Below are 13111 nucleotides of genomic sequence, written 5' to 3'. Positions count from 1 at the left end.
TGGAATGCTAACTTTGGCATTTCAATTACTAATGTCTCCTGGAACTATTCTAATTTGTTCTTTTGATGTCTGTTAGAATGACATAACACAATCAAAAGGAGTTAAATCCTTTTCTGTTTCAGACAGTTACCTCGCCTCCTTTAACTCGGTTATGGGAATTCTCACATAAAGACACAAGAACGGCACAAGATAAAAACTAGCATGTCCCATTCATAACGCCTTCATATTCGGATGACAAGGCAACGAGGAAACCTATAGGACTGAAGTTGGATTATAAAGAATAGGTTTGGAAGAATCGTTTTCATTTAAGGGCTATCCATAACAATGTCTAAGTTGCTTCACGTGTGTGTTCTTGGCTGCTTTTTGAAATTCTCTTTTTCTCTCCAGTTTTTGTTTGGTCATTGGTTTTTGTTAACTGAAGACGATTCGGCAAAGAATCAAAAACGTTCGTGATACATATGGAATAGGCAATAATTTTTTCACAAAAAAAAGATAATTTAGAAAATTGAAAAAGCAAAAAATATAATTAAGCAGGGAATTTTTTTCTGTGTAACAATGTTTGCATGCACACAAGCACAAACCCACACATATTATATATGTGTGTGTATATATATATATATATATATATATATATAGTTGTCATTTCTTTGTTTATTTTGCTTGTTTGTACTTTTTTGAGCAGATTGCATTAGCTTAATTCTAACTGAGAATAGTTTTTCTCTTACCCATGTGGTGTCCTCGAATGGGGAGAAATATATATATTTTTAAAATACATTAGCTACAAACGTGTTTCATCATCATATAACTTATCAGTGCAGTTGAACTGGAAAAGAATCGAACCCAGGACCATAGAGTCCTGAATCTAGCTCCCTATCACTGAGCCAATACACCCCACTTAAATATATACCACATCTGTTAGTAGTTATCATTTCTTTGTTTATTCTGCCTGTGGTACGTTTTTGAGCAGATTGCATTATTTTAATGCTAAACTATATATCTATAGAAGCGTGTGCGTGTGTGTGAGGACACTTATCAACTTATATACCTAATAAATTTTTGATCTAGACTTGAAATTTGGTATATAACGTATTAAAACATCTAGACAAAAAAATGCTGCTGCGAGGTCAAAATTGAAAAATTGTAACGCGAGTCATTTGCTTGCTATTTCACAAATGTGCATGCGTGAATCTCACATTACAGATATTATATGAAGTTTACATTACAGATTACTTATGTTAAGAGTAAGTAGTTTGAAAACACCTCTAAAAGATTGTGTCATGCTGGTCTAAGGGTTATTGTACTTGACTCATTGTTTTTAGGTTTTGGTTTCGATTTCAGCTTGAGTATTTAAAAAAAATTTTTTGTTACTTACAAAAACTTAATGATTTAGAAAACGACATATTACTCGAATGCACGTCTTAGTTTCCGCACTAATTAAAATATAATATTTATGTGTATTTTACGACCGGGCAACACTGAGCTGTCAGTTGAAATATTTTTATCTTTATCTATGTCATGCTCCCAAATATATATATATATATATATATATGATTAGATCACTCTGACAGACGTTAAAAAGCATTTAAAAAATAAATGTTTAAAATTCAACAGCGTAACTTGCGGTTAACGATAGCTGAATGGATTAGGTCCTTGCTAATGAAGCCAGAGATGGCTTCTCTGGCCAGGTTCGAATCTATAGACTGGTGTTAATTGTGACACTCTGCATTGATGATTCCTGAAAGGATGAAACACTAGTGTCTGTAGGTATTTAATAATTATTATAGTAAACAATATACAATATATATATATATATATATATATATATATATATATAATTAAAAACTGATTAACAGAAACTGGGCAGAACTAAATGTCCAGTATACTTTTGTCTGCTTTGGATAGGCATCGTCAGCAATGAATTCGCTAGACATTGTTTTTTATTACACATCATATTACTTTGCCAAAACACATCATATTTGTCCGACAATCTGTCATTGAGGAACCTGCACCTCACCCATATTAGCGTAGCTTCATCAGATTTCATGCCAGGTGGGGATGACTGTATAGGCCGGACTAACCAACAGCTACATAATCGCATCATATGATGCATACTATCCAAAATACATAGTGGAAGGCTGTATAATTTGCATAAGTCATTCAAATCTGCAATAAGAGAACAGTTTTGAAAATGCTAAAACTAAATGCATTTTTTTATGTACTAGCAGGACTACCCAGTGTTGCCCAGGGCAAAATTGTAACAAACTTCTACCTCTCTATGGCACAATCATGTTGAGACATCCGTTCTTGCCAGATCACTGAAGTTAAGCAACGCTGAGCCTGGCCAATATCAGATGGGTGACCATTTGGGAAGTCTAGACGCTGTTTGTACCTTCTGGGAAGGTTGGGCATGTGGCCAGCACCCTTACCCCGAAAAAAGAACTCCTCGCTATAAAAGCATCTACAAAGTTGTAGATGGATATGGATGGATGGACCTTTCTATCTTGCCCCCCCTCCCTCCCGTTTTCTCTCCTTCTTCCCACCCTGTTCTTTTTGGCCACTGCTGCCAGTGTCCATAATTTTTTCGAGCCAACAATGGTTACTGCTCATAACTGCCACCATCTATTTGTTTTCTGTGTGAATATTTTTGGGCTGTTTATCCATCGTCAGTAATTTACGTGACTCACATACGATAATGCACTAGATAATCAAAGGTTATTTCGTTTTTTTTTTTTTTTTTTTTTTTTTTATAAGTGGGGGGGGGGTCACTGTAGCTGTTCTGGTTCTGTGTCATATTTCCACCGGGCAATGCTGGTACATGGGTCCTGCTAGTTTTAGTTATATTTATAATGGTTAAATGCGAATAACGACTCTTATGTGAGACATGAATTGTTGGCATCTTACGATCAAGTAGTTCTTGTTCACATTTGACATGACTCGAACCATCAAAACTTTTACTGATTATCTAGCATTATAAAATTGTTCATTAGTCTTTTCTCAGGCTTCATGCATAATAGTCTTCTCCTTTAACAATTACAAGACGTCTCTCCAACCTCCTATATCTATGACAAATAACACCCTACCTGAGAATTCTACCTTCAAACTCCTCGGCCTAACATTTGTGGGCAATATGGACTGGAACAAATACATAGAGGACATTAGTAGAAGACTACTCACACCTGAGAGTATCCTGTACCTCTACAAGGTCACCATTCACCCATGTATGGAGTATTGTTGCCACATATGGGTTGGTGCATTTACCATTAGTTTCTCCCTTTTAGATAGGGTCCAAAAAAGAGTTGTCAAGTTAATCGATCCCACTTTATCAACTAAGCTCCAGTCTCTGTCACATCACTGCAATGTTACATCACTGTGCCTGTTTTACTTAATGAAATGTGTTCTGATGAACTCGTTTCACTGTGCCTCCTCGACGTACGTATCCCCGACAAACCCGCTTAGCAATAAGATCTCACCCCTTCACTGTTGTTGTCCCTAAATGCCAGAAAGCTTTCTATTCTAATAGTTTCTTCCCTCGAACAGCTAGACTTTGGAATTCCCTTCCTGCTGCCTGCTTCCCTGGCTGTACTGATATGCAGAAGTTTAAATGTAACATAAACAAATATCTGGTTAATCTTTCCTAGACATGGCCCCAAATAGTAGCCCCTTACGTCCAAATGGCGATATGCTTTGTAAGGGGTGAACATGAGTAAAAAAAAAAAAAAAAAAAAAAAAAAGGGGCCAAAAGATTAAGGTCTGGGGAGCTTATAGATCAAATGGTAGAGGTCATATGATGATGAAAATAATATCTTTCTCTGTTTGATTTTAAATTTTATTTACAAATTTACTAGCTTTGACATAAAATAATCTTTATTCATCAGATAAAATTTGTATCCGATGCTGCATTCACATGTTATTATAGAAATGTGGACAACACAAATCAGAGTGTAAAAGCAACTTTCTTGAGCGACCATCTTACAATAAGTAATTCTCTTCTTTTGTAGGAGAGTTATCTAGAAAGGGGATATAACTAGAGAGAGAGCAGTGGTCAGGGTTTGGTTACATGTAACATCTCCCCTCATTAAGGAGGGTGTTGATTCATTTTGTTTTCTTCTTAGGTAGAAGTGGTAGGTGAAATAGTAATAAAGGGGAGAGTGGACTGTTTATTCATTGCAGGTTTTTAAATAATACGTCCTAAATGCGTAGTCAGCTGTTGACTGTTGTTCCTTTCATGAAGGCTTTCTTCAGTTGACTCGTTTTCCTGCACAGGCCTCTCTTTGTGGTATGGGTTTGTCAGGCTGCATTTCAGAGTGAGGTGTGTGTGGGGGTTGATGGTATCCTGGGAACGAGGTTTTGCACAAGAATCGCTTGTTTCGGCAGTGTAGTTGTCCATCTCTTGTCTCTATTTCATAGGACCTGCCAGTCATTTGTTTTAAGACAGCTGCTTCCCTCCACTCTCTTGTATAGGGATTGGATAGCTGGACTCAAACATTATCTAGAAAGGGGATATAACTAGGGAGAGCAGTGGTCAGGATTTGGTTACATGTAACATCTGATGTCTTTATACACAATAATTCAAATTGTTCTTTCTGACACACTGCATTCGTTTGCAACCGACCTTCTAGGATTACCACTAATGGTGTGCTGTATTTTCTGAATGAATTCCGACGTTCTAGTGGACTCTGTTTATCGAGAAAGTCTATGTACCATCTGAATGTTTGTCCAAGGTGACTTTAATAAAATAGACATTCTCATTATATCTGATAGGCTGTTCCACTGTCATGACATGAGTTACCGTTCCTTGGTCGGGAGTTACTTCCCTTGAATAAATGGATCGGAATCATAGACAGAAAATGTTTCTTCTCAGGAGATGAATATGACTTCATCATTTGCTGGGTTATGTGAGGACCATGACTTGGCTCAAAAGGTAGAATTTAATTCTGGTTGGTAATGTTTTAAGCCAGAATCTGATGTTGTTGACAACATTTCAAGATTGTTCCTTCTGACATATGGTGTTCTTTTGCAGTCGATCTCATAGAACTTCTAGGATTACCACCAATGTATAAATTCAGGCATTCTAATGCTGTAAGCATGCACAATGCTGTATGTTTAGTGGGGTGTATAGTTGCATGGTATGCAAGCGTCAGGCCAGTGAAGGGGGGGATATCTGGCTCGAAATTTGAGTATCCAAACTTTTATTTCTCTGTCATAAATAATTTTTTTTTTATTGAGAAATGTCTCTGCTCGATAATTTAGTTATACACTAACTAATCAACTTGCAAGGCAGATTGATTTCATCTGTTCCGCGAATACCTACTTCAGCTCCTTTAGGAATTGTGATTAGTCAGCAGTCCATTGGAAAAGACATCATTTCTCTCTTTCCCATCTTTCCCTGTCCACTAGAACATATTTTTCTATCTTTCTCTCGGAAACTACTGGTCTGATCAAGCTGAAATTTTATATGGACCTTTGTTATATTAAGATGCAGCAAACGAAGTGTTATGGCATCTGTTTGATGCACAGTGAGGAATTAATAGGGATTAGTTGCCACAATACCATATTTACTTTAGAAGTTTTCTTGGAAACTACTGGAACCAATCTGGCTGAAATTTTGTGTGGATTTGTTATGATAAGGTGCTATTATGGTATCCATTCAATGCACCATTAGGAATTAATATGGATTATTAGAGATTAGTATTTAATGTAAAAATGAGCACAAATTTAACCATAATCCAATCACCAATTTGGCAAAGGATTTCAACGTCAGTGGGCTATAATTCTTGCCTGTTTTCAACGGTAAAAGAGTTTTAGGTTTTATGCGTGAATGTACAAAACCTAATAAAAGATTACTTTGCAGCACAAAAGTACAGAGTAAATAATCAACGCCTCTTTTTAGAACCAAACAACGAAAGGGTTTATTTCAAAAGAAGGACTGCGTCCAAAGTGAAAGAAAAGGAATAAAATCTTCTCGTGTCAGCAGGCAGAAACTTGAAGGGTCCCCAAGTTGTTCAGTGGAGGTCTTCAGTGAAGTAGTCACAGCCATTTTTATTGTCTGTGGATAGAGAGTGAGAGGAGAGAGGTCTGTCTTCTTTGGGGGTCTGAGCTCCTCTGCTAGCTGCTGGCTAATTCCTGACAGAGGTAAGTAGTTCCTTAAGGGACATATAGGGTTAATGCACCCCAGTAGCTGACTGGCCAGTGCATGGTTGCATCAGTCAGCAAAGGGGTATTAATCCACGAGAGAAAATAGTTTATGGTGACTGCTCCAGAGTTATATATATATATACTGGCTTGAGGCAGTTGCTTGTCTAGCCACACTGATGAGCTATGAAACAGCGAAACAGTACTGTATGTGGATGACATACATATATATATATATATATATGTGTGTGTGTGTGTGTGTGTTAGTGTTGGGACGATTAATCAGAATTGGGAATTGGAAAAATCGAAAAAATTGATGCTTATTTTCTGATGCCAAAACGATTCTTTTGTCTTTTTTATTTGATTTTGTTTAAAGATAAATCTTCCAAAATAATAAATATTTATTGCTTTTACCAATAAAACTAAAATCGATTGGTCATCTTCCACAAGTGTAATTTTACTTTTAGGAAAATATCTGCATATTTAACATGTTTTTTTTTTTTTTTTTTGTTCTTTTTTTTTTGTTCTTTTTTTACAGAAATCAGGGAAAATAACAATCTATAGTTAAATATTTAGAGATTTATAAAGAATCGGATTTGGAAGTGGGAATTTTATAAGAATCGGGGGAAAATATTGGAATCGTCCCATCACTAATATATTTCAGATGAGAGACAGATGGGCCTTAAACTGATGGACTGTCTGTGTTTGGTTCTGAGATAGTTTTTTTTTTTTTTTTTTTTTTTTTGTCATTGTAACATCAAATTCAAAATAAAACATTGCTTGTTTGTTTTAAAATTGAGTCATAATCATGTTTAGAAAGAAAATCTTTTGATATAGCAGTGATTGAGACCACAACATTGAAACTACAGCCAGTGTCGTAATCAAACAGCAGATATGGATGATGACAGCTATCACATCCGTGCTATAAACAGCAGCAGCAGCAGCAACAACACAATTTTTTCATCTTTGCTTAATTTCTAAGCTTCTGCAAGCATTTAACTTCTGTCCTGGATTACCCTATCAAGGGCCATCTCTCAGTTGATACAAGGGAGTGCCAACTATTTCGTCTCTTTTCTTAGATATTGACAACAACTCATAATGTTGTTCAGACAACCCCCAAACTTCTCGCTTGGGACTAAAAAGAAACCCACCCGGGCCGCTGGTCCTAGGTTCAACTTCGATAAAAAGACCCAAGAATTCAACATAATCACTGCTATACACGTGGACTTTTGGGGTATTTTTTGGCTGTAATTAATTTGACCAGGAATTAATTGTAATCATTTGTGTATTTAATGACCTCACGCAGGTAATGTGCTTGCTGTTTCATGCAGTCAATGGCTTTTTGAGCAATCAGCAACTCTGGCAAGGAGTTTAAAGAGATTCCAATGCTGACTTAGACATGCTCTTGTCTAGTCGTTGAGTGTCCGGCTACCTGTTCCAGTGCTTGTCAACGTCCAGCTAGCTGTTCTAGCCCCAGATCCTCTTTACATTGCCTGTGGGGTAGACCGGCATGCACCCATTTTTATCAATCAATCATAAACATGCCTGTTGGCAGACAAACACATGAAAGACACGATCCTATCATGTGTGAGAAAAATAATGACAACTTTTTTTTCCTTATCTTAATAACAAAGGAAAAACACAAACTTCCCTTTTTTTTTCTTTTTTTTTTTGCACATCCAACAAAAAAACCGACTTTAATTTAGGACCGAGATAATTATATGTACACAGTCAATAAATACTCCAGACGTCTGTGACTGTAAGAAACCACATCATAAATTAATTTTAGTTATTTTTATGTTTAATGAACCTATTCCAGTAATCTGCTTGCCTTTTCATAAAGCCAGCAACTTTTTCAACAATCAGCAGCTTGGCAGGGAGTTCAAGAAGACGACCAATCCCGATTTAGATGGGATTTTGTCAGGCTGTCAAGCCAAGCAGTAAAGGGAACCAGCAGCAGTACACAGTCTTTTTAAGACTAGCTACTAAATGATTCAAACCGTCCTTTTAAGAACGACTCACAAACTGCATACGATATGCACTTCATTCTCTACTGCTGCCTGCCTTCTGATACTCTTTCTTAACTTGCTACTTCAGTTCTTGCTCCTACTTCGACTGCAACATCAGCTTCAGCAGTTCCAGCTGCAGTGCCTGTCAATGTCCGCCTCTTTGCTCCAGTATTTATAGAAAAAGAGACAACGAAATGGAGTTTCATTCTATATTCAAAAGCAACTTTATTTGTCATCTTCATTAGTAGCGTGTACACAAGAGAGAAACGGGTTAGTAGAAGAGTTCAGTGTTTGTGCGCGCTTGTATTTATAGTTGTTGTGAAAAGAGTTCCCGGTGTGGAGACGAAGATTAGGTATAGGTCAGGTTTGTTGAAAGAGAGAGAAAAATGTTCGACGTGTTTATGGACTACTCCATTTGGTCATACATCGAGAACATCACCAACATGACCTCCTACAACACCAAAGCCAGCCTGATCACCGCCAGCTCCCAGTTCTGAACCCATATCAAGGTGGTGATTGAGACTGAAGGCGGCTACATTGGATAGATGTCAGCTCTACTACATAATCAAGTTACCTGAATTGATTTTTTTCAATAAAAGTTTACAAGTAAAGCTGTAATGTTGTTTTCTTTAGGGCGACAATTTTATCGTTCCACTCTGTAGTTAGGAGTCAGAAAAATGTGTGTAATAGATAGATAACATATGTATAGAAAAGTGGATATCTATTGTATAAAGAGCAGTTGTCTGCATGTTCATCTAAAAGTTAAAAAAAAAACTGCAAAACAAACACCCACAAAGTTATAAGGTATATTCTTAATCAGCGCTGCCCTGGATAGTTAATATCTAAAATTTCAAAATAATTATTAATTCTTTGGAGGTCAACTGGGCCAGGTTCGTTAGATTGTCGTTTTTCAATATTATTATGTATGAATTTGAAAAGAACAGGCAGACTCATTACTCGAGCAATCTATAGATAAAAGAGGATTGTATGTGTGTGTGTGTGTGTTCAGCTAAAGAGAAATTGGTTGAGTGGAGAATAAGGAGGGGCTTCGGTTTTTTTTTTTACATGGAGATCACTACTTATCAAGGCCCAGAAGCCACTTGGGGATAAGGGTTATTGCATGTAAAGTAATCAATGGGATAGTGTTGTAGTATTCGTTAGTATTGGAGATTTGAAAAAGTGTTATTACTTAAGGGGGCGATTCATCAGGAACTTGTTTATTTTGGACTTGAAGACATCCAAGTTGAAGTCAGGTGGGAAACAGGCAAGCGGTAGAGAGTTCCACAGGTGTGCAGTTCTAAGAAAGAAGCTTTGTTCATGGAATCTGTTTCGATTTAGGCACAGATAAAGAGTGGGGAAAATTATTGACAGTGGTTTCAGCTAGATGGGTGTTTATCGTGAAAGATTGGCAAGGGGAGGGCAGAGATTGGAGCTCAGACGAGTGCTTGCCAGTAAAACAAAGATAGGCTCGCAACATCTCTTTTGTGGGAGAGAGGTTGCAGGGAAGAGAAAAGGGCATCCTCCACTAAGGTATGAAGTCTATTTTGTACTCTGTCAAGGCAGGATAGGCTATTTTTAGCAGCTCCTGCCCAGATGTGGCAGCAGTACTCCATCCTTGGATGTACTTGGCTTTTATATAGATAGAGAATTGCATCAGCCGTGAGATATATTCTGGAGCAGTAGAAGGATCCCACCATTTTCCCAGCGACCTTGGAAACAGACGATGTACGTGTTCCATTTCAGATCAGGAGTAAAGGTCAAACTCAGAAGCTTATCCAAACATGGGGCCTTCCCTAGAAGAGAGCCATCCATTTCAATTGATGCCAGATGGGGATTAGAGAGTTAATGATGTAAAGATAGGAGCTTGGTTTTAGATGCATTAAAAGTAACCAGCCATCTTTTCCTCCACTGTACCACGCGCTCAAGATCAGAGGAGAGAGAATCCGAGAGCTTTGTCATTTATGGCCTTTGATGTGTTGCCATAGATAGTCGTGTCAGCATAAATGTCAATGAATAATTTAAGTATGTGTTTTGGGAGATCATTGATGTATATCAGGAAGAGAGTTGGGCCCAGGATGGACTCCTGAGGGACTCCAGCATTAATACTGTAGGCCTCTGATTTCTGCCTATCAACCACTACTCTCATGAGCCTATCAGAGGCTAGAAAGATAGGCGAATTACACACAGAGAGAGAAGATTTAATAGAAATAGATTACGTTTTTCCTTAGGTAATGCTGAGTAGTCCTGCTAGCCACATAAAAAAAAACATTGAGTCAACTAATATTCACTTCTTTTATCAACAGAATTTTTTTAGAGTAAAACAGCAACGCCAATTTTGTATAAAGACAAATTGAGATAGCGTTCTTGTCGGCAGTCTTGTAGTTAAGCCCGGCAAACTCAAAAGTAAGTGCGACAACTCTAGAAGGGTCACATCAGTATTTATACCGTCAAATCACGATATTACAAATTATTAAAGTTTTAAAACATAAAATAAAAATATTTAATTAATATTTAATAAAAAATATTTAAAAAAATTATTTAAATTTTTCATTTATTTTTATTTTATTTTATTACGCACAGCAAGGTTTCACGGTTTTTAAAAAATATTTTAATATTTTTTAAAAATTTAATTTGAAGTTAAAACCACAGCCACTGAGAGTGGTGGCGGTAAAACCGTTAAATCACAAAGTTTTATCATGATATTACGAATTAAAGTTTTATCATGATATTACGAATTAAAGTTTTATCATGATACTACGAATTATTAATGTTCTCAAATATTTTTAAATATTTAGATATTTTAAAATATTTAAAAAAAAATATTTTAAAAAAATATTTAAAAATATTTTTAAAAAATATTTTATTTCAAGTTTTACGCTTTAAACATGACAAAGTTTCAGTTTTTTTAATATTATATTTTTTTTGGTTAAGACTACAATACACTTTCTAAAAATGTTTCGTTTTTCTGTTAAATAAAAATGTATATTTTGTTCGTTTGCTTTACTTAATCAAGTGGTTACTTCCAATTTGTTCAATATAATTTTCAAACAAAATAACGATTTGACGGTGTAAATACTGATGTGGACTCTTCTAGAGTTGTCGAACTTACTTTCTTTAGAGTTTGCCGGGCTTAACTGCAAGACTGCCCCTATATATATATATATATATATATATATATATATATATATAGTCTATTTTGACAGCATTTTTCATTTAAGCAAACATTGTTAAAAATAACCAAGTTTCGGTAAAATCCCTTGAAAGCGTATTGAGGTTATATGAAAAAATAAAGCTGCGTACGCATTACAAATGTTTCTTTTTTGTCTCATTTCGAGTTAAAAGTTTATTTGCTCTACCCATTTGAACTAGAGAAAATCATGATTAAAATGTGTATATCTCTTGTTTTTTTTATGGATTTTTTTCGCCATATTTTTTTTCTGGCAATATCCCTCCAACCCCCATCCAAACAAATAAATGTCCATCCAAAAAGTAAAAAGAACACGGCCCCCAAAAACATGGTAAAAAAGTATCCCCCCACCAAAAAAAAAGTATCCACAAAAAAAATAAAGCATAACAAAATAATCTGAAAAGTGCAAAGTTCAAGCCAAAATAAAAAAAAAAGGCCACACACGCCAAACTTCTTTCCTTTTCGGGATAATGAATGCTCCCTCGAATGAACTGTGTACAACATCGGAGCCAATGCGTGTATGTCTGCCAAAATAATTAATTGCTTGAATCATTTATTTTAAAAGTAAAAACATTAACCATTAAAGTTTTTTCATTTGAAATTTCCGAGTTGTCAATTTAGTCTCATTTCATTTTCCCGTACGCTCAATCTGATTTTTTGATCACCTGTCGGATCTCCTGAATGTATATATATATATATATATATATATATATATATATATATATATATATATATATATGTGTGAAAAAAGGATAACTAATTTATGTGACTGTAAACGTTAAGTTTTTAATTTAAGTTTAAGGGTTTTTTCTTGTGGCTTACGGATTAAATTATTATATTTTCCAGTTGATTGTAAATATTTTTGAAATCTTGGGCTGAAATTTTTTTATTTTTGTTTCAACTCTAAATACGAAATCTAGAAAATGTTTGAAACATTTTTCTGAAATTCAATATGATGGTGTGTTTGGAAGTCTATTATTTTCGTGGCTATGTTTCTATGAACATTAAGTAAGTGTTTTAAATTTATGTTTTTATAGATAAGTGTTTCAAATTTGTTTTTTACAGATGTCTCCTCTTTTTTTCTTCAAAATATTGTGTTCCCTTTTCATTCCATATTTTCAACTTTGTAACATGCTTTTGAGTATTAGATATTCGTCTCTAATAAACAGTTTAGTGATCCAATGGAACACATGTAAGATGCAATATAATGAAAACTTAAATTAAGAATATATAAAAATTGATTCCATCTTTTGGCATGAAAACTGATATATATATAAATATATATTTGCTATCTTCAATTTTTATGCATATTTTTTGTTTAAATGGAAATCGGTTCAAACAAGATGTAAGAAACAAAAAATATTACTTCAAGATCCAAAAGATAATGATTCTTCTTTGCCACTTGCTGACTGTCATGCGTTGGATGTAGCCAAACCATTGCAGTCTTTTCTAGCATAAGGTCTCATCTACTGAATTGAAGTTAAGTCTGGATCTCAGCTCATTGAAAGGGGTTCTGTCAGCAAGCTTTGAGGAACATATATCCATTCTATCATTTCTGATCGCAGCAAGTCTGGTAATGTCCTCAATTGTAATGGACCTAGTTTCACTGGCAATATAGGAGAACACTTCTGACACAGATGCTGTAAGCATAGCTTCTATTGTGTAACGAGATGCCTCTGCAAATAAGAGTTAGAAGGTACTCTCTAAATTTTTCTTTCCAAATCTCTTCAGTGCAGATAATAAGCACATTGAAAAATGTTATTTCAAACTGAAGAATGACAGA

This window comes from Euprymna scolopes, chromosome 25 (genome assembly GCF_053919585.1).
Source record: "Euprymna scolopes isolate OS-2025 chromosome 25, ASM5391958v1, whole genome shotgun sequence".
Classification (NCBI taxonomy): domain Eukaryota; kingdom Metazoa; phylum Mollusca; class Cephalopoda; order Sepiida; family Sepiolidae; genus Euprymna; species Euprymna scolopes.
Note: the sequence above shows the minus strand (reverse complement) of the source record.